The 27,255-nt window shown below is 27.2% G+C and overlaps 4 long non-coding RNA genes across 9 annotated transcripts; all 4 read right to left on the minus strand.

Moving 5' to 3' along the window:
- Positions 1-491: 491 nt before the first annotated feature.
- LOC125609385 lies at positions 492-9,010 on the minus strand. Of its 3 annotated transcripts, none has more exons than XR_007339701.1 (3): positions 8,878-9,010; positions 8,437-8,608; positions 492-664 (listed from the first exon to the last, which is right to left on the minus strand). It is a non-coding gene; the product is annotated as an uncharacterized LOC125609385 (long non-coding RNA). The 3 variants fall into 3 exon arrangements; XR_007339703.1 differs by lacking the exon at positions 492-664 and adding an exon at positions 2,772-2,853; XR_007339702.1 differs by lacking the exon at positions 492-664 and adding an exon at positions 4,663-4,738.
- On the minus strand, positions 6,378-8,218 carry LOC106431684. 4 transcript variants are annotated; one of them, XR_007339698.1, is made up of 7 exons: positions 7,967-8,218; positions 7,802-7,881; positions 7,644-7,712; positions 7,440-7,537; positions 7,057-7,321; positions 6,654-6,969; positions 6,378-6,546 (listed from the first exon to the last, which is right to left on the minus strand). It is a non-coding gene; the product is annotated as an uncharacterized LOC106431684 (long non-coding RNA). The 4 variants fall into 4 exon arrangements; XR_007339700.1 differs by lacking the exon at positions 6,378-6,546 and having other exon boundaries at positions 6,628-6,969; positions 7,440-7,523; XR_007339699.1 differs by lacking the exon at positions 6,378-6,546 and having other exon boundaries at positions 6,628-6,969; positions 7,644-7,715.
- A 3,919-nt stretch (positions 9,011-12,929) lies between the features above and the next one.
- On the minus strand, positions 12,930-21,350 carry LOC125609387. The gene is made up of 2 exons (XR_007339705.1): positions 21,059-21,350; positions 12,930-12,979 (listed from the first exon to the last, which is right to left on the minus strand). It is a non-coding gene; the product is annotated as an uncharacterized LOC125609387 (long non-coding RNA).
- LOC125609386 lies at positions 18,942-19,663 on the minus strand. Its single transcript, XR_007339704.1, has 2 exons — positions 19,562-19,663; positions 18,942-19,292 (listed from the first exon to the last, which is right to left on the minus strand). It is a non-coding gene; the product is annotated as an uncharacterized LOC125609386 (long non-coding RNA).
- Positions 21,351-27,255: the final 5,905 nt, after the last annotated feature.

Here is a 27,255-nt window from a genome sequence, read left to right on the forward strand (position 1 = left end):
TTTCGGTTATTTCAGGTTATTGTACGAAACGACATAAATATGTGAATTTGTATTTATATTTAGTAATCTAGTACACCTTATTACACAACAATCACCAACAAAATTATTAATATTTTAATTATTTTCATTGATAATGAGGAAGTATTTTTGTATAATTATAAATATTATTTGAGTTTCAACTTAGATAAAAATCAACAATGGTAATCGCATCTGCATTGCATGTGTCCTTTGTCTGTATCAATGCATCTACCTCAGTTATATTTAAGATAAATGTGATTCTTGTTTTTGCTGATTCCAATGAAATGGTTAACACTTTTTTTTTGTTAAATCTCTTTGAAATATAAATATCTTAAAAAATCTGATTTTTATTGTTAAATTGATAAATGGTTAAATGTTAAAATAAAACATTTCTTTCAGCTTCTATATGAAATAACAGCTAATTCTCATTTAATTTTTCGTTTATTTCACGTTATTGTACAAAAAGACAGTAATATGCGAATTTTGTACTTATATTTAGTAATCTAGTACACCTTATTACACAACAATCACCAAAAAAATTATTAATATTTAAATTCTTTTCATTGATAATGAGGAAGTTTTATTGTATTATTATAAATATTATTTGAGTTTCAACGTAGATAAAAATCAACAAGTATAATCGCATCTGCATTGCATGTGTCCTTTGCCAGTATCAATGCATCTAGCTAGCCCTCCTTTTCTGTTTTTGACACATTGGGCTTTACATTGGTCGATAACACATTTTCCATTTGTGTCCGGGTATTGTTCAACACATTGTTTTCGGACTGGTCCTCCTTTTTGAGCATTCGCAACTACACCTGTTTTTAATAATTAAAACATAATTTTAGTTTTTTGTATTTAGAATAATTTCTTTTTAATAACATATGCTTGGAGGAGTTTTTTTGTATATTTGTTGACTAATTTGAAAGTTTAAACATCTTTTTCTTGATCATTGATTATTCTTGGAAAATATCAAACTCAATATTCCAGAGTAGACACACAAGTTATATGGGTATATTAAATAATACGTCATCAAAATAAATTTATTTAGAATATATTAATAAATTAGCTGTAAATACGTACCAAGCAGAAGAATTGTGAGCATGACGAGACCAATAAGCGATGGTCGATAATAAATTTTCATCTTATTTTTTTTTTGTTTTCTGACAAAATAAATTAAATAATGAACTAATAGTGTTTTAAAATTAAGAAAGACCGAGAAGTATATTTATAGATCAATCACAAAGTTAAATATATCTAAATTAAGTTAAGTGGCGTTTAAATGCCAAAATATAAGGATCTAGTTTGATCCAAAAAAATCACAATTCTAATTTTATTTTTTTAATAGATAAATTTTTTGACTCATTTATATTAAATTTTATGTAAATATTTATCGATATACATAAGAAATCAAATTCTATGAAGTCACAAATTCAAAATTTATACAATACCTAGTTAAAAAAGAAACCGAAAAATAAATGATTAATGGTAATTTGGTTTAATATATTAAAAATTCATTTTTAAAGTGAAATATAAAAAGAGTTATATATATATATATATATATATATATATTTATACATTTTTAACAATATAACATATATAAGTGACACATAAGAAAAGTTAGATAAACAAATTCATTAGAGTGGAAGTTCCTTTGGTACGGTGGTTTGATAAAGGGTTCATTAATGTTTCTACACCAGAAGGTCTGTGTTTCAATATCCGGAAAAGGCGAATTACAGAATATTGGAGAAAAATGCTTAAATGAGATCAATAATATCTGGCTCGTCTTTGGTAGAATCTTGAGGTTTTCTTGAATACAAAGCTGCGTAAAACAATTGAAAAGAGATAAATGTGGTATATAGAGTGAGTGTAAGACAAACAAAGACAAGAAAATGAGCTTTAGACCATGTATTCATCACTATATCCATAAGCAAAGATGATATCAGGAAACTGTTCCAAAACCGCAGCCGAACATGAATTCATAAAATAAATGTGATTCTTGCTTTTGCTGATTCCAGTGAAATGGTTAACACTTTTTTTTTTGTTAAATCTCTTTGGAATATAAATATCTTTAAAAATCTGATTTTGATTGTGAAATTGATAAATGGTAAAACGTTAAAAAAAAATTCTTTCAGCTTCTATATGAAATAACTACTAATTCTCATTTATTTTTCGGTTATTTCATATTATTGTACAATAAGACAGAAATATGCAAATTTTTTTCTTTTTATTTAGTAATCTAGTACACCTTATTATACAACAATCACCAACAAAATTTTTAATATTGTAACTCTTTTCATTGATAAAGTGGTAGTATTATTGTAATATTATAAATATTATTTGAGTTTCAACGTAGATAAAAATCAACAATGATAATCGCATCTGCATTGCATGTGTCCTTTGCATGTATCAATGCATCTACCTCAGTTATATTTAAGATATATGTGATTCTTGCTTTTGCTGATTCCAATGAAATGGTTAAAACTTTTTTTTTGTTAAATCTCTTTGAAATATAAATATCTTAAAAAATCTGATTTTTATTTTGAAATTGAAAAATGGTTAAATGTTAAAAAAAAATAATCTTTCAGCTTCTATATGAAATAACTGCTAATTCTCCTTTAATTTTTTCGGTTATTTCAGGTTATTGTACAAAACGACATAAATATGTGAATTTGTATTTATATTTAGTAATCTAGTACACCTTATTACACAACAATCACCAACAAAATTATTAATATTTTAATTATTTTCATAGATAATGAGGAAGTATTTTTGTATAATTATAAATATTATTTGAGTTTCAACGTAGATAAAAATCAACAATGATAATCGCATCTGCATTGCATGTGTATTTTGCATGTATCAATGCATCTACCTCAGTTATATTTAAGATAAATGTGATTCTTGTTTTTGGTGATTCCAATGAAAGTGTTAACACTTTTTTTTTTGTTAAATCTCTTTGAAATATAAATATCTTAAAAAATCTGATTTTTATTGTTAAATTGATAAATGGTTAAATGTTAAAATAAAACATTTCTTTCAGATTCTATATGAAATAACAGCTAATTCTCATTTAATTGTTTCGGTTATTTCACGTTATTGTACAAAAAGACAGAAATATGCGAATTTTATACTTATATTTAGTAATCTAGTACACCTTATTACACAACAATCAACAAAAAAAATATTAATATTTAAATTCTTTTGATTGATAATAAGGCAGCTTTATTGTATCATTATAAATTTTATTTGAGTTTCAACGTAGATAAAAATCAACAAGTATAATCGCATCTGCATTGCATGTGTCCTTTGCCAGTATCAATGCATCTAGCTAGCCCTCCTTTTCTGTTTTTGGCACATTGGGCTTTACATTGGTCGATAACACATTTTCCATTTGGGTCCGGGTATTGTTCAACACATTGTTTTCGGACTGGTCCTCCTTTTTGAGCATTCGCAACTACTCCTGTTTTTAATAATTAAAACATAATTTTAGTTTTTTGTATTTAGAATAATTTCTTTTTAATAACATATGCTTGGAGGAGTTTTTTTGTATATTTGTTGACTAATTTGAAAGTTTAAACATCTTTTTCTTGATCATTGATTATTCTTGGAAAATACCAAACTCAATATTACAGAGTAGACACACAAGTTATATGGCTATATTAAATAATACGGCATCAAAATAAATTTATTTAGAATATATTAATAAATTAGCTGTAAATATGTACCAAGCAGAAGAATTGTGAGCATGACGAGACCAATAAGCGATGGTCGATAATAAATTTTCATCTTATTTTTTTGTTTTCTGACAAAATAAATTAAATAATGAACTAATAGTGTTTTAAAATTAAGAAATACCGAGAAGTATATTTATAGATCAATCACAAAATTAAATATATCTAAATTAAGTTAAGTGGCGTTTAAAATGCCAAAATATATGGATCTAGTTTGACCCAAAAAATCACAATTCTAATTTTATTTTTTTAATAGATAAATTTTTTGACTCATTTATATTAAATTTTATGTAAATATTTATCGATATACATAAGAAATCAAATTCTATGAAGTCACAAATTCAAAATTTATACAATACCTAGTTAAAAAAGAAACCAAAAAATAAATGATTAATGGTAATTTGGTTTAATAAAGTAAAAATTCATTTTTAAAGTGAAATATAAAAAGAGTTATTTATATATATATATATATATCTTTATATACATTTTTAACAATATTACATATATAAGTGACACCTAAGAAAAGTTACATAAACAAATTAATTTGAGTGAAAGTCCCTTTGGTACGGTGGTTTAATAAAGGGTTCATTAATCTTTCTACACGAGAAAGTCTGTGTTTCAATATCCAGAAAATGTGAATAACAGAATATTGGAGAAAAAGACTTACATGAGATTAATAATAACTGATTGCTCCGATGAAATTGATAAATGGTAAAATGTTAAAAAATAATTCTTTCAGCTTCTATATGAAATAACTACTAATTCTCATTTATTTTTTTGGTTATTTCACGTTATTGTACAATAAGACAAAAATATGCAAATTTGTTATTTTTATTTAGTAATCTAGTACACCTTATTACACAACAATCACCAACAAAATTATTAATATTTTAACTCTTTTCATTGAAAAAGTGGTAGTAATATTGTAATATTATAAATATTATTTGAGTTTCAACGTAGATAAAAATCAACAATGATAATCGCATCTGCATTGCATGTGTCCTTTGCATGTATCAATGCATCTACCTCAGTTATATTTAAGATAAATGTGATTCTTGCTTTTGCTGATTCCAGTGAAATGGTTAACACTTTTTTTTTGTTAAATCTCTTTGAAATAGAAATATCTTTAAAAATCTGATTTTGATTGTGAACTTGATAAATGGTTAAATGTTAAAAAAAAAGTTCTTTCAGCTTCTATATGAAATAACTGCTAATTCTCATTTATTTTTTTGGTTATTTCACGTTATTTTACAAAAAGACCGAAATATGCAAATTTGTTATTTTTATTTAGTAATCTAGTACACCTTATTACACAACAATCACCAACAAAATTATTAATATTGTAATTCTTTTCATTGATAAAGTGGTAGTATTATTACAATATTATAAATATTATTTGAGTTTAAACGTAGATAAAAATCAACAATGAAAATTGCATCTGCATTGCATGTGTCCTTGGCATGTATCAATGCATCTACCTCAGTTATATTTAAGATAAATGTGATTCTTGCTTTTGCTGATTTCAATGAAATGGTTAACACTTTTTTTTGTTATATCTCTTTGAAATATAAATATCTTAAAAAATCTGATTTTGATTGTGAAATTGATAAATGGTTAAATGTTAAAATAAAACATTTCTTTCAGCATCTATATGAAATAACTGCTAATTCTCATTTAATTTTTTCGGTTATTTCACGTTATTGTACAAAAAGACCGAAATATGCGAATTTGTACTTACATTTAGTAATCTAATACACCTTATTACACAACAATCACCAACAAAATTATTAATATTTAAATTCTTTTCATTGATAATGAGGCAGTATTATTGTTTTATTATAAATACTAGGGATTTTGTCCGGGCTACGCCCGGGTTATTCAAATAACATTGTATTTAATAATATTTATATTACAATATATTATTTCTATGTTATAAAAATATAAATAGTAAATTGAATTAGAAATGAGTAAAACTTACAATTTTTTTTATTATCTAAAATATCTATGGGATGAACAACTAAAATGAATAAATGTTTTGTTAAACCTTAGTTATTATCCAAAATAATTTTCTTACATATTTAGGTTATTAAGAAAATATATTATTAATCTCCACATTCCATATTTCTTTGTTATATGTATAATTTATATCATATTTATGTTTTTATTTATATGTTTATTATATTTTATAATATATTTATTCATGATTATAATCTGTTTTTCACAATTATAATAAATAACGCTAATTTTAAAAAATCATTTCTTTAAATAAAACTATTTTTAAATTTTTTGTATATGTTAAATACACTGAAAATTATATGAAAATATTATTATTACTATATTTTTTGTCAGCAATTATTATTACTATATTATTTGTTTAGTTATAGACAAAAACAAATATCTCACAATCTAGCTATAGTAAAATATTATTCTGGACTAAAATTCAGTGTAAAATGATAATTAAAATATTTTCAATAGATATTCACAATTTATTTAAATTTTATTATTATATATTAGTTGGTTTTAAAATTACTATTTAAAAATACAATGAGGTTATTACCCTGTTATTAAAAAATAAATTTTTATATACCAATTAGGGAAATTTTGAATATATTTTCAGTCCAAAACTATGATCCAAAAACATTATTTAGAACACAGTAAGATGAATGAAAACACAAACACAAATATAAACACATTTGTTTTGGTGTGAAATCTAAGGAATACCTTCAAAGTCATATCCATCTAGATACCCATGTACACAACGTATTAAAGACAAAACTTGATACTTTACCTACAGCTGTACAACAATAAATGGAGCTTTGGCATTATTTCTATTGTCGTAATGGAACATATTTCTTGAGGAGGATAGCCAAAATAATTATTAAAAAGAACAAAAGATCTTACTGATACTCTTATGTCCATTCTCACCGCACATAAAGAAAACAAAATTGTAAAAACAGGTAAACTAAGAGAAGTTCATTGATCATCTAGCTGGTGCCTCTCAGTCTAATATAAGAGGACATATCACAGGTTAGATCGCAGTGCAGCTGGTGAAGGAAAAAAAATTAAAGAACTAATTGTGTAGGAGAAAAACTTGCCATTAAGTCCAGCCATGACAACAGCTTGAACTATTCATCAAAATTGAGCTTCTGCCATAGAATGAAAGGGGAAATAAGCGAAAGGATTCAAAAATCTATTCATTTTACCCAAACAGTCTCCCCTGAAAAGTTGCAACCGAAGAAATGCGGAAAACCCGTTAACATAACATCATAGAGAGAGAGTGGAGAAGTATCCGTCATGATATTACCTGAGATTGAGAGGCACGTTCATGATGCAAAATATTTGAATGGGGTGGTTGCTTTGATTTTCTTCTTTACCGGCTCAAACCAATCTTGGAGTTGAGTTCCAAAAATCAAGTTTTGCTCAAGACTCTTGTTTCTTTTCTTTAAGCACTTGATCGGGTCAGGTTGCAAACTGATTGTTGGTTTCAGATAGTTGGCAAAGGCTGTAGATCCACTTCTGATTACATCAAAGAGGGCTGCTTTGGTTTTCGACCGGTTATCGTTTATCTTCTACATCACATTTTAAATCCATCAGCAAAGACAGAAACATATATACGGCGACTGAGAAAACGTTACGTGCAACCAAGGAACAAACACAATAGCTTGGTTTCATATTAAAACGTAGTACCTGAGTTAGTGAAGTTTGTGATGATTCAACCATCAATAATTATTGGAATTTCCATCGAGAAGATATATCAGGTTCGGGGGACAGCTTCAAAACACTCCCTCGAAAAATAGTATGATAAGATATATCATGTTTCCAATCATCTTTAAATATATCATCACCAAAGTGTCATCAATTTAATACAGAGAGACGATGACAATATCATACCTATTTCGTCGATAGGCTCTTGCCAAATGTAGGATCCAAAACTCGATGGCTTTGTTATCTGCCAGATCTCTGCTAATGAAGAGGCACAATAAATCATACCTCAGATCCAAGAATCAAATACAAATACAGACGAAACCCTTTAGGTGACAGCATTCAACCTGTTTTCGTCATCTTTCATATTCTCAGATTCATAGTCTGATCTTCTTTCTCTGATTTCGTTCAGGGCTTCGTTTGCTCTCTAGAAAGTTTAGGGTAGTAAAATAAATTAACTATCTAAGATGAAAAATAAGAGTGTAATAAAATCGAGTCTTACCGAGACTTACCAGAGTTTTGAACCGATTTCATCGCCAGTAGAACAGAGGTTGTCGAATATGGTTGAATGTGAGCTTCAATGAAGGGGAGGTGAAAGGATAGCTTCCTCATCTAGATTGGAGAAAATATCGTAATTGAATGAGTGTGAGTGCACAGTGATAAATACAAAGAAACTGTGAACTGTAGAAATCAGAAACGATGATTATTAAGGGGAAGAGCAAGAGACGACTCAGATGTGTGTTTGTAAGGAAGCTTGGTCTGGTAAAAATGGGCCATAGCTTTCCAATTTAAGACGCTCACGTGAATTGGCCCACAAAAAAATCTGTTTCGAGTAACAATGACATGGCAATTTAGAAGCTCTTGATTGGTTGATTTAATTAAATGACGTGGACACTCTCTCTTTTGAGCATATCTTGCTTTTAGTATAGGTTAGATTATTTGAGTTTCAACGTAGATAAAAAATCAACAAGTATAATCGCACCTGCATTGCATGTGTCCTTTGCCAGTATCAATGCATCTAGCTAGCCCTCCTTTTCTGTTTTTGGCACATTGGGCTTTACATTGGTCGATAACACATTTTCCATTTGGGTCCGGGTATTGTTCAACACATTGTTTTCAGACTGGTCCTCCTTTTTGAGCATTCGCCACTACTCCTGTTTTTAATAATTAAAATATTTTTAGTTTTTTTTTATTTAGAATATAAATTTCTTTTCAATAGCATATGCTTGGTGGAGTTTTTTTTTGTATATTTGTTGACTAATTTGAAAGTTTAAACATCTTTTTCTTGATCATTGATTGTTCTTGGAAAATACCAAACTCAATATTACAGAGTAGACACACAAGTTATATGAGTATATTAAATAATACGGCATCAAAATAAATATATTTAGAATATATTAATAAATTAGCTGTAAATACGTACCAAGCAGAAGAATTGTGAGCATGACGAGACCAATAAACTATGATCGATAAAAAAATTTCATCTTTTTTTTTTGTTTTCTGACAGAATAAATTAAATAATGAACTAATAATGTTTTAAAATTAAGAAAGACCGAGAAGTATATTTATAGATCAATCACAAATTTAAATATATCCAAATTAAGTTAAGTGGCGTTTAAAATGCCAAAATATAAGGATCTAGTTTGACTAAAAAAAAATGACAATTCTAATTTTATTTATTTAATAGATAAAAAGTTTGACTCATTTGTTTTAAATTTTATTGAAAATATTTATCGATATACGTAAGAAATCAAATTCTATGAAGTCACAAATTGAAAATTTATACAATACCTAGTTAAAAGCAAAAGAAACAAAAAAATAAATGATTAATGGTAATTTGGTCTAATAAAGTAAAAATTCATTTTTAAAGTGAAATATAAAAAGAGTTATATATATATATATATATATCTTTATATACATTTTTAACAATATTACATATATAAGTGACACGTAAGAAAAGTTACATAAACAAATTCATTAGCGTGGAAGTCCTTTTGGTACGTTGGTTTGATAAATGGTTCATTAATGTTTCTACACCAGGAGGTCTGAGTTTCAATATCCGAAGAAGGCGAATTACAGAATATTGGAGAAAAATGCTTACATGAGATGAATAATATCTGGCTCGTCTCTGGTAGAATCTTGAGGTTTTCTTGAGTACAAAGCTGCGTAAAACAATTGAAAAGAGATAAAGGTGATATATAGAGTGAGTGTAAGACAAACAAAGACAAGAAAGTGAGCTTTAGACCATGTATTCATCACTATATCTATAAGCAAAGATGATATCAGGAAACTCTTCCAAAACCGCAGCCGAACATGAATCCATAAAAAAAATGTGATTCTTGCTTTTGCTGATTCCAGTGAAATGGTTAACACTTTTTTTTTTTGTAAAATTTCTTTGGAATATAAATATCATTAAAAATCTGATTTTTATAGTGAAATTGAAAAATGGTAAAATATTAAAAAACAAATTCTTTCAGCTTCTATATGAAATACCTACAAATTCTCATTTATTTTTTGGTTATTTCACGTTATTGTACAATAAGACAGAAATATGCAAATTTGTTATTTTTATTTACTAATCTAGTACACCTTATTACACAACAATCACCAACAAAATTATGAATATTGTAATTCTTTTCATTGATAAAGTGGTAGTATTATTGCAATATTATAAATATTATTTGAGTTTCAACATAGATAAAAATCAACAATGATAATCGCACCTGCATTGCATGTGTCCTTGGCATGTATCAATGCATCTACCTCAGTTATATTTAAGATAAATGTGATTCTTGCTTTTGTTAATTCCAATGAAATGGTTAACACTTTTTTTTGTTAAATCTCTTTGAAATATAAATTTCTTAAAAAATCTGATTTTGATTGTGAAAATGATAAATGGTTAAATGTTAAAATAAAAAATTTCTTTCAGCTTCTATATGAAATAACTGCTAATTCTCATTTAATGTTTTTCGGTTATTTTACGTTATTGTACAAAAAGACAGAAATATGTGAATTTGGATTTATATTTAGTAATCTAGTACACCTTATTACACATCAATCACCAACAAAATTCTTAATATTTAAATTCTATTCATTGATAATGAGGCTGTATTATTGTATTATTATAAATATTATTTGAGTTTCAACGTAGATAAAAATCAACAATGATAATCGCATCTGCATTGCATGTGTCCTTTGCCAGTATCAATGCATCTAGCTAGCCCTCCTTTTCTGTTTTTGGCACATTGGGCTTTACATTGGTCGATAACGCATTTTCCATTTGGGTCCGGGTATTGTTCAACACATTGTTTTCGGACTGGTCCTCCTTTTTGAGCATTCGCTACTACTCCTGTTTTTAATAATTAAAACATAATTTTAGTTTTTTTGTATTTAGAATATAAATTTCTTTTTATTAACATATGCTTGGCGGAATTTTTTTTGTATATTTGTTGACTAATTTGAAAGTTTAAGCAACTTTTTCTTGATCATTGATTATTCTTGGAAAATATCAAACTCAATATTACAGAATAGACACACAAGTGATATGAGTATATTAAATAATACGGCATCAAAATAAATTTATTTAGAATATATTAATAAATTAGCTGTAAATATGTACCAAGCAGAAGAATTGTGAGCATGACGAGACCAATAAGCGATGATCGATAATAAATTTTCATCTTATTTTTTTTTTGTTTTCTGACAGAATAAATTAAACAATGAATTAATAGTGTTTTAAAATTAAGAAAGACCGAGAAGTATATTTATAGATCAATCACAAAATTAAATATATCTAAATTAAGTTAAGTAACGTTTAAAATGCCAAAATATAAGGATCTAGTTTGACTCCAAAAAATGACAATTCTAATTTTATTTATTTAATAGATAAAAAGGTTGACTCATTTATTTTAAATTTTATTGAAAATATTTATCGATATACGTAAGAAATCAAATTCTATGAAGTCACAAATTAAAAATTTATACAATACCTAGTTAAAAAAAAAGAAACCAAAAAATAAATGATTAATGGTAATTTGGTCTAATAAAGTAAAAATTCATTTTTAAAGTGAAATATAAATACATTATATATATATATATCTTTATATACATTTTTAACAATATTACATATATAAGTGACACGTAAGAAAAGTTACATAAACAAAAGTCCTTTTGGTACGGTGGTTTGATAAAGGGTTCATTAATGTTTGTACACCAGGAGGTCTGAGTTTCAATATCCGAAGAAAGCAAATTACAGAATATTGGAGAAAAAGACTTACATGAGATCAATAATATCTGGCTCGTCTCTTGTAGAATCTTGAGGTTTTCTTGAGTACAAAGCTGCGTAAAACAATTGAAAAGAGATAAAGGTGATATATAGAGTGAGTGTAAGACAAACAAAGACAAGAAAGTGAGCTTTAGACCATGTATTCATCACTATATCTATAAGCAAAGTTGATATCAGGAAACTCTTCCAAAACCGCAGCCGAACATAAATTCATAAAACAAATGTGATTCTTGCTTTTGCTGATTCCAGTGAAATGGTTAACACTTTTTTTTTTTGTAAAATCTCTTTGGAATATAAATATCTTTAAAAATCTGATTTTGATAGTGAAATTGATAAATGGTAAAATATTGAAAAACAAATTCTTTCAGCTTCTATATGAAATAACTACTAATTCTCATTTATTTTTTGGTTATTTCACGTTATTGTACAATAAGACAGAAATATGCAAATTTTTTATTTTTATTTACTAATCTAGTACACCTTATTACACAACAATCACCAACAAAATTATGAATATTGTAATTCTTTTCATTGATAAAGTGGTAGTATTATTGCAATATTATAAATATTATTTGAGTTTCAACGTAGATAAAAATCAACAATGATAATCGCATCTGCATTGCATGTGTCCTTGGCATGTATCAATGCATCTACCTCAGTTATATTTAAGATAAATGTGATTCTTACTTTTGTTGATTCCAATGAAATGTTTAACACTTTTTTTTGTTAAATCTCTTTGAAATATAAATATCTTAAAAAATCTGATTTTGATTGTGAAAATGATAAATGGTTAAATGTTAAAATAAAAAATTTCTTTCAGCTTCTATATGAAATAACTGCTAATTCTCATTTAATTTTTTTCGGTTATTTTACGTTATTGTACAAAAAGACAGAAATATGTGAATTTGGATTTATATTTAGTAATCTAGTACACCTTATTACACATCAATCACCCACAAAATTATTAATATTTAAATTCTATTCATTGATAATGAGGCTGTATTATTGTATTATTATAAATATTATTTGAGTTTCAACGTAGATAAAAATCAACAATGATAATCGCATCTGCATTGCATGTGTCCTTTGCCAGTATCAATGCATCTAGCTAGCCCTCCTTTTCTGTTTTTGGCACATTGGGCTTTACATTGGTCGATAACACATTTTCCATTTGGGTCCGGGTATTGTTCAACACATTGTTTTCGGACTGGTCCTCCTTTTTGAACATTCGCCACTACTCCTGTTTTTAATAATTAAAACATAATTTTAGTTTTTTGTATTTAGAATATAAATTTCTTTTTATTAACATATGCTTGGCGGAATTTTTTTTGTATATTTGTTGACTAATTTGAAAGTTTAAACATCTTTTTCTTGATCATTGATTATTCTTGGAAAATATCAAACTCAATATTACAGAATAGACACACAAGTGATATGAGTATATTAAATAATACGGCATCAAAATAAATTTATTTAGAATATATTAATAATTTAGCTGTAAATACGTACCAAGCAGAAGAATTGTGAGCATGACGAGACCAATAAGCGATGATGGATAATAAATTTTCATCTTATTTTTTTTTGTTTTCTGACAGAATAAATTAAACAATGAACTAATAGTGTTTTAAAATTAAAAAAGACCGAGAAGTATATTTATAGATCAATCACAAAATTAAATATATCTAAATTAAGTTAAGTAACGTTTAAAATGCCAAAATATAAGGATCTAGTTTGACTCCAAAAATATGACAATTCTAATTTTATTTATTTAATAGATAAAAAGTTTGACTCATTTATTTTAAATTTTATTGAAAATATTTATCGATATACGTAAGAAATCAAATTCTATGAAGTCACAAATTAAAAATTTATTCAATACCTAGTTAAAAAAAAGAAGGGCTTTTTGCAAAATTGACCTACAACTTAAAGTCAAATACAAAACTAACCTCCCTTTTTTTTGAAAATTGGTTTTGCCCTATTCACCCCACAAGTTTATATAATTTACGAAAATGCCATCAATTTTTTTTTTTTTTCGAAAATGACATCTTTACTCTCTCACCCTCATCATCTTCAAGTAATTACAAGATTGCCATTGTCATCAATACCACAACCACCATGAACAACCAATTTGAAGCTCTTAATGCTCACAAAATCGATTTACCCTTCTTCTTTTTCCATTCTTGTGAACTAAACACAACATATCTCTCACTTTCTCTCCACAATGAGCTAAAAAAACCCAAGATTTTGATTCTAAAATTTTTATGGTTCATAGAGTCATAGAAGCTAACGATTCTGGGTGGGTGACTTTCGTTTGTGATTCTGTGTGCTTGGAGAAGCCGTATGTATGCTAAGGAACTTTTCTCACCAATTTAAGGTATGACATCGAGTTTTTTTCCAGATCTGTTCGTCAGACGACTTACTTGGGAAGTCGTCTGGCTGCTGTAGACGACTTACCTGGAAGTCGTCTGGTCAACCCAGAGGTTATTTTTGCAATTGACTTTGAAATCTGTAACCTGAGACGACTGAAAGTTAAGTCGTCTACTATTGTTTGGTTTCAAAAAAATTTCCAAAAAACCTAGACGACTTACATTTCAGTCGTCATAGGTTAGTTTTGCATTTGACTGGATAATTTCAGAAGTTTGACTTCCCCAGACGACTTACATTTCAGTCGTCTGTCGAAAATTAAAATAATAATATTTTTTTAAAAGTAAACGACTTACAATTAAGTAGTCATAGGTTAGTTTTGCAATTGAAAAAAAAAACTTCAAGATTTAATTATACACAGACGACTTATAATTCAGTCGTCCACCAGACGACTTACTTGTAAGTCGTCCAGGATTTTTTTCCGAGATTCTGGTCAAACCTCGTAAATCCTGGATGACTTACATTTCAGTCGTCTCGTGGACGACTGAATTATAAGTCGTCTGTATATAATTAAATCTTGAAGTTTTTTTTTTCAATTGCAAAACTAACCTATGACGACTTAACTGTAAGTCGTCTACTTTTTAAAAAATATTATTATTTTAATTTTCACTAGACGACTGAAATGTAAGTCGTCCAGAAAAGTCAAACTTCTGAAATAATCCAGTCAAATGCAAAACTAACCTATGACGACTGAAATGTAAGTCGTCTAGCTTTTTTGGAGTTTTTTTTTAACCAAACAATAGTAGACGACTTATTTTTCAGTCGTCCGAAATAACAGATTTCAAAGTCAATTGCAAAAATAACCTCTGCGTTGACCAGACGATGTATAGTTTAGTCGTCTAGACAACTTAGATTGAAGTCGTCCGCGTCTTCTCCGCTAGTTTTTAAGTCTTCTACGTTAGTTTTTGAATAACTTGTATTTTTAAGAGTGATAACTAACTTCAAGATATGTAAAACTCATATTTACAAATATGTTCTCTCCCTTAGTTTTACTAAATTTGACTAAGTTTTTCAACGTAAACTTATAAAAAATATGATATGCTTTGACTAGTTACTATTGTTTGTTTCCATCTCTTAAGTATTATTGTAATAGACAATAATGATGACTATTGTTATGAGTTGGAAGAAGGGTTAAATGCTTCTTAAAATGTTGTATCAATATGAAGCTACCAACATTCTTGTTTATTAAGATGAGAAAAAGGCCATTGGAGTTTATTATTGCATATGAGAGATCCAAAGATAACAAAAAAGGCTACTAAAGTCTATTATTTCATTGATTTGTAAATGTGTAAACACATTGTTAGCACATTTAATACATCTTGGAAAACATTATTACTGATTTTACAAAAAATTCACAACTAAAAAAGTACACATGCAATTCACAAAACAGACCACAAACAAAACTATTATAGATCATTCATCTACAAAGACAAGCTTGGATTCCACTTGAGTAGACAAGACCAGACGACTTTTAAGAAGTCCAGACGACTTCTAAGAAGTCCAGACGACTTCCAGGAAGTTCAGACGACATTGTCAGAAGACTTTTAGGAAGTTCAGACGACTTCCAGACGACTTTACAGGAAGTCCAGACGACTTTTAGGAAGTCCAGACGACTTCCAGACGACTTCCAGACGACTAACAGGTAAGTCGTCCCAGAAGTCTTCCAGATCTGAAAAACCTGCATATTAAATCCAGATCTGAAAAACCTGCATATTCAAAAACGTTCAAATGGCTTAAAAACAGAAAAAATGAGTGGAAGATTAGATAAATCTACCTTCACAGAACACACAAAAATATATATTTAAAAATAATAGATCTACCTTTAAATTAGTGGAAGATGAGTATCATCTAATTAAAAACCTGCAAAAAAGATAGATTAGTAAGAAAGATATGAGACAAAATTGAAAAATTCATATAAAGTTTGGTGTTTTCAAGTCAAAGAGATTAGAGTGGGTTTGGAAAGTTTTAGTTTGGGAAAAAAGTAAGAACTTTATACAACAAGAAGTTACCAAATGAAGAAAAATCAGACATAAGAACTTACCAAAACGCTCAGAAAAATCCAAACGACTTCTTGGAAGTCCAGACGACTTTGTCAGAAGACTTCCAAGAAGTCCAGACGACTTCCAGACGACTAACAGGTAAGTCGTCCCAGAAGTCTTCCAGATCTGAAAAACCTGCATATCAAATCCAGATCTGAAAAACCTGCATATCCAAAAACGTTCAAATGACTTAAAAATAGAGAAAATGAGTGGAAGATTAGATAAATCTACATTTATTGAACACACAAAAATACATATCTAAAATTAATACATCTACCTTTAAATTAGTGGAAGATGAGTACCATTTGATTAAAAACCTGCAAAAGAGATAGATTAGTAAGAAATACATGAGACAAAACTGAAAAATTCATATAAAGTTTGGTGTTTTCAAGTCAAAGAGATTAGAGAGAGGTTGGAGAGTTTTAGAATGATGAACATTACATTTTTGTTGCAGCCATTTGAGAGGAGGAGAGAGAATGTGTAAATTTTTCTTTATATAGGGAGACAAAAAATCCAATTAGGTTAAATATTTTTGACTCAGACGACTTCCTGGACGACTTACATTTCAGTCGTCTGGTGAAGAAATTAAACAGACGACTTACATGTAAGTCGTCCAGAAGAGTTTAATATTTTTAGCGGGAAATTAAATATTTTTAGCGGGAAACTAAAATAGAAGACTTTTCAGACGACTTATAAGTAAGTCGTCTGGTTTAAATTATTTAAGCGGGAAAATATTTTTTTAAAAAAAATTTAGGCGGGAATATTTGGACGACTTACATGTAAGTCGTCTGTTTTAATTTCTTCACCAGACGACTGAAATATAAGTCGTCCGAGTAAAATGATCCGGTTAGGTTAAAACGTACATTGGTAAAATTAAAGGTTCGGTACGATGTGGACGACTGAAATATACGTCGTCCGGGTAAATTATTCAACAGACGACTGAAATATAAGTCGTCCACACCCTAAACATAACCCCTAAACTTAATTATCTAATTAAACACTTCATAAAACCAAATCAAACTTGAAAAATGTTTACTATACACAGAAATAAACACATATAGGTGAAAACTAATTTTTGAAAAAAACATTTTTGTTTTCCAAAATCTAACCCTAACAATACATACAATACTACAACATATGTTTGCCAAACTCCTAAACCAAAGTATTTCATGATTCACTACTTCCACTCATCTATCTTCAAAACAAATCAATTTTATCATATCTTAATTTATATCACTTAAAACTGTTTATAATTACTTGATTTTTATTTTTCACGCATCAAAATATTTTTTTACAAGATTTATAAATTATTTTTAAAATAAACTGGTACCAGACGACTTACACTTCAGTCGTCCAGACGACTTCCAACATCTCAGACGATTTACTGGGGCTATATTCGTAAAAATGGCTTCTGTTTTTTTGTTTGGTCACAAGGGGCTGAAACTGTAATTTCACTAGGCTTTTAAGTTAGTTTTGTATTTGATTCAAGTTTGGGTATAGGTTTGGGATTAAAATCAAGTTGGGGGTTAGTTTTGGCAAAAATCCCAAAAAAGAAACCAAAAAAATAAATGATTAATGGTAATTTGGTCTAATAAAGTAAAAATTCATTTTTAAAGTGAAATATAAATATATATTATATATATATATATATCTTTATATACATTTTTAACAATATTACATATATAAGTGACACGTAAGAAAAGTTACATAAACAAATTCATTAGAGTGGATGTCCATTTGGTACGGTGGTTTGATAAAGTGTTCATTAATGTTTCTACACCAGGAGGACTGAGTTTCAATATCCGAAGAAAGCAAATTACAGAATATTGGAGAAAAATGCTGACATGACATCAATAATATTTGGCTCCTCTCTGGTAGAATCTTGAGGTTTTCTTGAGTACAAAGCTGCGTAAAACAATTGAAAAGAGATAAAGGTGATATATAGAGTGAGTGTAAGACAAACAAAGACAAGAAAGTGAGCTTTAGACCATGTATTCATCACTATATCTATAAGCAAAGATGATATCAGGAAACTGTTCCAAAACCGCAGCCGAACATGAATTCATAAAACAAATGTGATTCTTGCTTTTGCTGATTCCAGTGAAATGGTTAACACTTTTTTTTTTGTAAAATCTCTTTGGAATATAAATATCTTTAAAAATCTGATTTTGATTGTGCAATTGATAAATGGTAAAATATTGAAAAACAAATTCTTTCAGCTTCTATATGAAATAACTACTAATTCTCATTTATTTTTTGGTTATTTCAAGTTATTGTACAATAAGACAGAAATATGCAAATTTGTTATTTTTATTTAGTAATCTAGTACACCTTATTACACAACAATCACCAACAAAATTATTAATATTGTAATTCTTTTCATTGATAAAGTGGTAGTATTATTGCAATATTATAAATATTATTTGAGTTTCGACGTAGATAAAAATCAACAATGATAATCGCGTCTGCATTGCATGTGTCCTTGGCATGTATCAATGCATCTACCTCAGTTATATTTAAGATAAATGTGATTCTTGCTTTTGTTGATTCCAATGAAATGGTTAACACTTTTTTTTGTTAAATCTCTTTGAAATATAAATATCTTAAAAAATCTGATTTTGATTGTGAAAATGATAAATGGTTAAATGTTAAAATAAAAAATTTCTTTCAGCTTCTATATGAAATAACTGCTAATTCTCATTTAATTGTTTTCGGTTATTTTACGTTATTGTACAAAAAGACAGAATTATGTGAATTTGGATTTATATTTAGTAATCTAGTACACCTTATTACACATCAATCACCAACAAAATTATTAATATTTAAATTCTATTCATTGATAATGAGGCTGTATTATTGTATTATTATAAATATTATTTGAGTTTCAACGTAGATAAAAATCAACAATGATAATCGCATCTGCATTGCATGTGTCCTTTGCCAGTATCAATGCATCTAGCTAGCCCTCCTTTTCTGTTTTGGCACATTGGGCTTTACATTTGTCGATAACACATTTTCCATTTGGGTCGGGGTATTGTTCAACACATTGTTTTCGGACTGGTCCTCCTTGTTGAGCATTCGCCACTACTCCTGTTTTTAATAATTAAAACATAATTTTAGTTTTTTGTATTTAGAATATAAATTTCTTTTTATTAACATATGCTTGGCGGAATTGTTTTTGTATATTTGTTGACTAATTTGAAAGTTTAAACATCTTTTTCTTGATCATTGATTATTCTTGGAAAATATCAAACTCAATATTACAGAATAGACACACAAGTGATATGAGTATATTAAATAATACGGCATCAAAATAAATTTATTTAGAATATATTAATAAATTAGCTGTAAATACGTACCAAGCAGAAGAATTGTGAGCATGGCGAGACCAATAAGCGATGATCGATAATAAATTTTCATCTTATTTTTTTTTGGTTTTCTGACAGAATAAATTAAACAATGAACTAATAGTGTTTTAAACTTAAGAAAGACCGAGAAGTATATTTATAGATCAATCACAAAATTATATATATGTAAATTAAGTTAAGTGGCGTTTAAAATGCCAAAATATAAGGATCTAGTTTGACCCCAAAAAAATCAAAATTCTAATTTTATTTATTTAACTGATAAAAAGTTTGACTCATTTATTTTAAATTTTATTGAAAATATTTATCGATATACATAAGAAATCAAATTCTATGAAGTTACAAATTCAAAATTTGTACAATACCTAGTTAAAAAAGAAACCAAAAAATAAAATGTAAAATGTTATTGTACAATAAGACAGAAATATGCAAATTTGTTATTTATATTTAGTAATCTAGTACACCTTATTACACAACAGTCGCCAACAAAATTATTAATATTGTAATTATTTTCATTGATCAAGTGGTAGTATTATTGCAATATTATAAATATTATTTGAGTTTCAACGTAGATAAAAATCAACAATGATAACCGCATCTGTATTGCATGTGTCGTTGGCATGTATCAATGCATCTACCTCAGTTATATTTAAGATTAATGTGATTCTTGCTTTTGCTGATTCCAATGAAATGGTTAACACTTTTTTTTTGTTAAATATCTTTGAAATATAAATATTTTAAAAATCTGATTTTGATTGTGAAATTGATAAATGGTTAAATGTTAAAATAAAACATTTCTTTCAGCTTCTATATGAAATAACTGCTAATTCTCATTTAATTTTTCCGGTTATTTCACGCTATTGTACAAAAAGACAGAAATATACGAATTTGTACTTATATTTAGTAATCTAGTACACCTTATTACACAACAATCACCAAAAACATTATTAATATTTAAATTCTTTTCATTGATAATGAGGCAGTATTATTGTATTATTATAAATATTATTTGAGTTTCAACATAGAGAAAAAATCAACAAGTAATATTGCATTTGCATAGCATGGGTCCTTTGCCAGTATAAATGCATCTAGCCCGCCTCCATTTTACGTTTTTTTCACATTGGGCTCTACATAGGGCGGGAACACATATTCCATTTGGGACCGGCCAATGTTCATAACATATGTTTGGGACTGAATCTTCTTTTTGAGCATTCGCCACTACTCCTGTTTTTAATAATTAAAACATGTTTTAGTTTTTTTGTATTTAGAATATAAATTTCTTTAATAACATATGCTTGGCGGAGTTTTTTTTTTATATTTGTTGACTAATTTGAAAGTTTAAACATCTTTTTCTTGATCATTGATTATTCTTGGAAAATACCAAACTCAATATTACAGAGTAGACACACAAGTTATATAAGTATATTAAATAATACGGCATCAAAATAAATTTATTTAGAATATATTAATAAATTAGCTGTAAATACGTACCAAGCAGAAGAATTGTGAGCATGACGAGACAATTAAGCGATGATCGATAATAAATTTTCATCTTATTTTTTTTTTGTTTTTTGACAGAATAAATTAAATAATGAACTAATAGTGTTTTAAAATTAAGAAAGACCGAGAAGTATATTTATAGATCAATCACAAAATTAAATATATCTAAATTAAGTTAAGTGGCGTTTAAAATGACAAAATATAAGGATCTAGTTTGACCCCAAAAAAATCACAATTCAAATTTTATTTATTTAATAGATAAAAAGTTTGACTCATTTATTTTAAATTTTATTGAAAATATTTATCGATATACATAAGAAATCAAATTCTATGAAGTCACAAATTCAAAATTTATACAATACCTAGTTAAAAAAGAAACCGAAGAATAAAATGTAAAATGTTATTGTACTATAAGACAGAAATATGCAAATTTGTTATTTTTATTTAGTAATCTAGTACACCTTAATACACAACAATCACCAACAAAATTATTAATATTGTAATTATTTTCATTGATAAAGTGGTAGTATTATTGCAATATTATAAATATTATTTGAGTTTCAACGTAGATAATAAATCAACAATAATAATCGCATCTGCATTGCATGTGTCCTTGGCATGTATTAATGAATCTACCTCAGATATATTTAAGATAAATGTGATTCTTGCTTTTGTTGATTCCAATGAAATGGTTAACACTTTTTTTTGTTAAATGTCTTTGAAATATAAATGTTTTAAAAATCTGATTTTGATTGTGAAATTGATAAATGGTTAAATGTTAAAATAAAACATTTCTTTCAGCTTCTATATGAAATAACTGCTAATTCTCATTTAATTTTACCGGTTATTTCACGCTATTGTAGAAAAAGACAGAAATATGCGAATTTGTACTTATATTTAGTAATCTAGTACACCTTATTACACAACAATCACCAACAAAATTATTAATATTTAAATTCTTTTCATTGATAATGGGGCAGTATTATTGTATTATTATAAATATTATTTGAGTTTCAACGTAGAGAAAAAATCAACAAGTATTATCGCATTTGCATTGCATGTGTCCTTTGCCAGTATCAATGCATGTAGCCCGCCTCCATTTTACGTTTTTCGCACATTGGGCTTTACATTGGGCGAGAACACATTTTCCATTTGGGACCGGGTATTGTTCATTACATATTTTTGGGACTGAATCTCCTTTTTGAGCATTCGCCACTACTCCTGTTTTTAATAATTAAAACATGTTTTAGTTTTTTTGTATTTAGAATATAAATTTCTTTAATAACATATGCTTGGTGGAGTTTTTTTTTTATATTTGTTGACTAATTTGAAAGTTTAAACATCTTTGTCTTGATCATTGATTATTCTTGGAAAATACCAAACTCAATATTACAGAGTAGACACACAAGTTATATAAGTATATTAAATAATACGGCATCAAAATAAATTTAATTAGAATATATTAATAAATTAGCTGTAAATACGTACCAAGCAGAAGAATTGTGAGCATGACGAGACAATTAAGCGATGATCGATAATAAATTTTCATCTTATTTTGTTTTGTTTTATGACAGAATAAATTAAATAATGAACTAATAGTGTTTTAAAATTAAGAAAGACCGAGAAGTATATTTATAGATCAATGACAAAATTAAATATATATAAATTAAGTTAAGTGGCGTTTAAAATGCCAAATATATAAGGATCTAGTTTGACCCCAAAAAAATGGCAATTCTAATTTTATTTATTTAATAGATAAAACGTTGACACATTTATTTTAAATTTTATTGAAAATATTTATCGATATACATAAGAAATCAAATTCTATGAAGTCACAAATTCAAAATTTATACAATACCTAGTTAAAAAAAAAAGAAACCAAAAAATAAATGATTAATGGTAATTTGGTCTAATAAAGTAAAAATTCGTTTTTAAAGTGATATATAAAAAGAGTTTTATATATATATATATATATATATATCTTTATATACATTTTTAACAATATTACATATATAAGTGACACGTAAGAAAAGTTACATAAGCAAATTCATTAGAGTGGAAGTCCTTTTGGTACGGTGGTTTGATAAAGGGTTCATTAATGTTTCTACACCAGGAGGTCTGAGTTTCAATATCCGGAGAAGGCGAATTACAGAATATTGGAGAAAAAGGCTTACATGAGATCAATAATATATGGCTCGTCTCTGGTAGAATCTTGAGGTTTTCTTTAGTACAAAGCTGCGTAAAACAATTGAAAAGAGATAAAGGTGATATATAGAGTGAGTGTAAGACAAACAAAAACAAGAAAGTGAGCATTAGACCATGTATTCATCACTATATCTATAAGCAAAGATGATATCAGGAAACTCTTCCAAAACCGCAGCCGAACATGATTTCATAAAATAAATGTGATTCTTGCTTTTGCTGATTCCAGTGAAATGGTTAACACTTTTTTTTTTTTGTAAAATCTCTTTGGAATATAAATATCTTTAAAAATCTGATTTTGATTGTGAAATTGATAAATGGTAAAATGTAAAAAAAAAATTCTTTCAGCTTCTATATGAAATAACTACTAGTTCTCATTTATTTTTTTGGTTAATTCACGTTATTGTACAATAAGACAGAAATATGCAAATTTGTTATTTTTATTTAGTAATCTAGTACACCTTATTACACAATAATTTAATATTGTAATTCTTTTCATTGATAAAGTGGTAGTATTATTGCAAAATTATAAATATTGTTTTCAGTTTCAACGTAGATAAAAATCAACAATGATAATCGCATCTGCATTGCATGTGTCCTTGGCATGTATCAATGCATCTACCTCAGTTATATTTAAGATAAATGTGATTCTTGCTTTTGTTGATTCCAATGAAATGGTTAACACTTTTTTTTGTTAAATCTCTTTGAAATATAAATATCTTAAAAAATCTGATTTTGATTGTGAAAATGATAAATGGTTAAATGTTAAAATAAAAAATTTCTTTCCGCTTCTATAAGAAATAACTACTAATTCTCATTTAATTTTTTTGGTTATTTCACGTTATTGTACAAAAAGACAGAAATATGTGAATTTGGATTTATATTTAGTAATCTAGTACACCTTATTACACAACAATCACCAACAAAATTATTAATATATAAATTCTTTTCATTGATAATGAGGCAGTATTATTGTATTATTATAAATATTATTTGAGTTTCAACGTAGATAAAAATCAACAATGATAATCGCATCTGCATTGCATGTGTCCTTTGCCAGTATCAATGCATCTAGCTAGCCCTCCTTTTCTGTTTTTGGCACATTGGGCTTTACATTGGTCGATAACACATTTTCCATTTGGGTCCGGGTATTGTTCAACACATTGTTTTCGGACTGGTCCTCCTTTTTGAGCATTCGCCACTACTCCTGTTTTTAATAATTAAAACATAATTTTAGCTTTTTGTATATAGAATATAAATTTCTTTTTATTAACATACGCTTGGCGGTGTTTTTTTGCATATTTGTTGACTACTTTGAAAGTTTAAACATCTTTTTCTTGATCATTGATTATTCTTGGAAAATACCAAACTCAATATTACAGAGTAGACACACAAGTTATATGAGTATATTAAATAATACGGCATCAAAATAAATTCATTTAGAATATATTAATAAATTAGCTGTAAATACGTACCAAGCAGAAGAATTGTGAGCATGACGAGACCAATAAGCGATGATCGATAATAAATTTTCATCTTATTTTTTTTTTCTGACAGAATAAATTAAATAATGAACTAATAGTGTTTTAAAATTAAGAAAGACCGAGAAGTATATTTATAGATCAATCACAAAATTAAATATATCTAAATTAAGTTAAGTGGCGTTTAAAATGCCAAAATATAAGGATCTAGTTTGACCCCAAAAAAATGACAATTCTAATTTTATTTATTTAATAGATAAAAAGTTTGACTCATTTATTTTAAATTTTATTGAAAATATTTATCGATATACATAAGAAATCAAATTCAATGAAGTCACAAATTCAAAATTTATACAATACCTAGTTAAAACAAAAAACAGAAACCGAAAAATAAATGATTAATGGTAATTTGGTCTAATAAAGTAAAATTTCTTTTTAAAAGTGAAATATAAAAAGATTATATATATCTATATATATATATATATATATATATATATTTATATATATTTTTAACAATATTACATATATAAGTGACACGTAAGAAAAGTTACATAAGCAAATTCATTAGAGTGGAAGTCCTTTGGGTACGGTGGTTTGATAAAGGGTTCATTAATGTTTCTACACCAGGAGTTCTGTGTTTCAATATTCGGAGAAGGCGAACTACAGAATATTGGAGAAAAAGGCTTACATGAGATCAATATATCTGGCTCGTCCTGTTAGAATCTTGAGGTTTTCTTGAGTACAAAGCTGCGTAAAACAATTGAAAAGAGATAAATATGATATATAGAGGGAGTGTAAGACAAACAAAAACAAGAAAGTGAGCATTAGACCATGTATTCATCACTATATCTATAAGCAAAGATGATATCAGGAAACTCTTCCAAAACCGCAGCCGAACATGAATTCATAAAATAAATGGGATTCTTGCTTTTGCTGATTCCAGTGAAATGGTTAACACTTTTTTTTTTTGTAAAATCTCTTTGGAATATAAATATCTTTAAAAATCTGATTTTGATTGTGAAATTGATAAATGGTAAAATGTAAAAAAAAATTCTTTCAGCTTCTATATGAAATAACTACTAATTCTCATTTATTTTTTTGGTTAATTCACATTATTGTACAATAAGACAGAAATATGCAAATTTGTTATTTTTATTTAGTAATCTAGTACACCTTATTACACAACAATTTAATATTGTATTTCTTTTCATTGATAAAGTGGTAGTATTATTGCAAAATTATAAATATTGTTTTGAGTTTCAACGTAGATAAAAATCAACAATGATAATCGCATCTGCATTGCATGTGTCCTTGGCATGTATCAATGCATTTACCTCAGTTATATTTAAGATAAATGTAATTCTTGCTTTTGTTGATTCCAATGAAATGGTTAACACTTTTTTTTGTTAAATCTTTTTGAAATATAAATATCTTAAAAAATCTGATTTTGATTGTGAAAATGATATGGTTAAATGTTAAAATAAAAAATTTCTTTCCGCTTCTATATGAAATAACTACTAATTCTCATTTAACTTTTTTGGTTATTTCACGTTATTGTACAAAAAGACAGAAATATGTGAATTTGGATTTATATTTAGTAATCAATCTAGTACACCTTATTACACAACAATCACCAACAAAATTATTAATATATAAATTCTTTTCATTGATAATGAGGCAGTATTATTGTATTATTATAAATATTATTTGAGTTTCAACGTAGATAAAAATCAACAATGATAATCGCATCTGCATTGCATGTGTCCTTTGCCAGTATCAATGCATCTAGCTAACCCTCCTTTTCTGTTTTTGGCACATTGGGCTTTACATTGGTCGATAACACATTTTCCATTTGGGTCCGGGTATTGTTCAACACATTGTTTTCGGACTGGTCCTCCTTTTTGAGCATTCGCCACTAGTCCTGTTTTTAATAATTAAATCATAATTTTAGTTTTTTGTATATAGAATATAAATTTCTTTTTATTAACATACACTTGGCGGAGTTTTTTTGTATATTTGTTGACTACTTTGAAAGTTTAAACATTTTTTTCTTGATCATTGATTATTCTTGGAAAATACCAAACTCAATATTACAGAGTAGACACACAAGTTATATGAGTATATTAAATAATACGGCATCAAAATAAATTCCTTTAGAATATATTAATAAATTAGCTGTAAATACGTACCAAGCAGAAGAATTGTGAGCATGACGAGACCAATAAGCGATGATCGATAATAAATTTTCATCTTATTTTTTTTTCTGACAGAATAAATTAAATAATGAACTAATAGTGTTTTAAAATTAAGAAAGACCGAGAAGTATATTTATAGATCAATCACAAAATTAAATATATCTAAATTAAGTATATATCTAAATTAAGTTAAGTGGCGTTTAAAATGCCAAAATATAAGGATCTAGTTTGACCCCAAAAAAATGACAATTCTAATTTTATTTATTTAATAGATAAAAAGTTTGACTCATTTATTTTAAATATTATTGAA

Source organism: Brassica napus, chromosome A5 (assembly GCF_020379485.1).
Source record: "Brassica napus cultivar Da-Ae chromosome A5, Da-Ae, whole genome shotgun sequence".
Classification (NCBI taxonomy): domain Eukaryota; kingdom Viridiplantae; phylum Streptophyta; class Magnoliopsida; order Brassicales; family Brassicaceae; genus Brassica; species Brassica napus.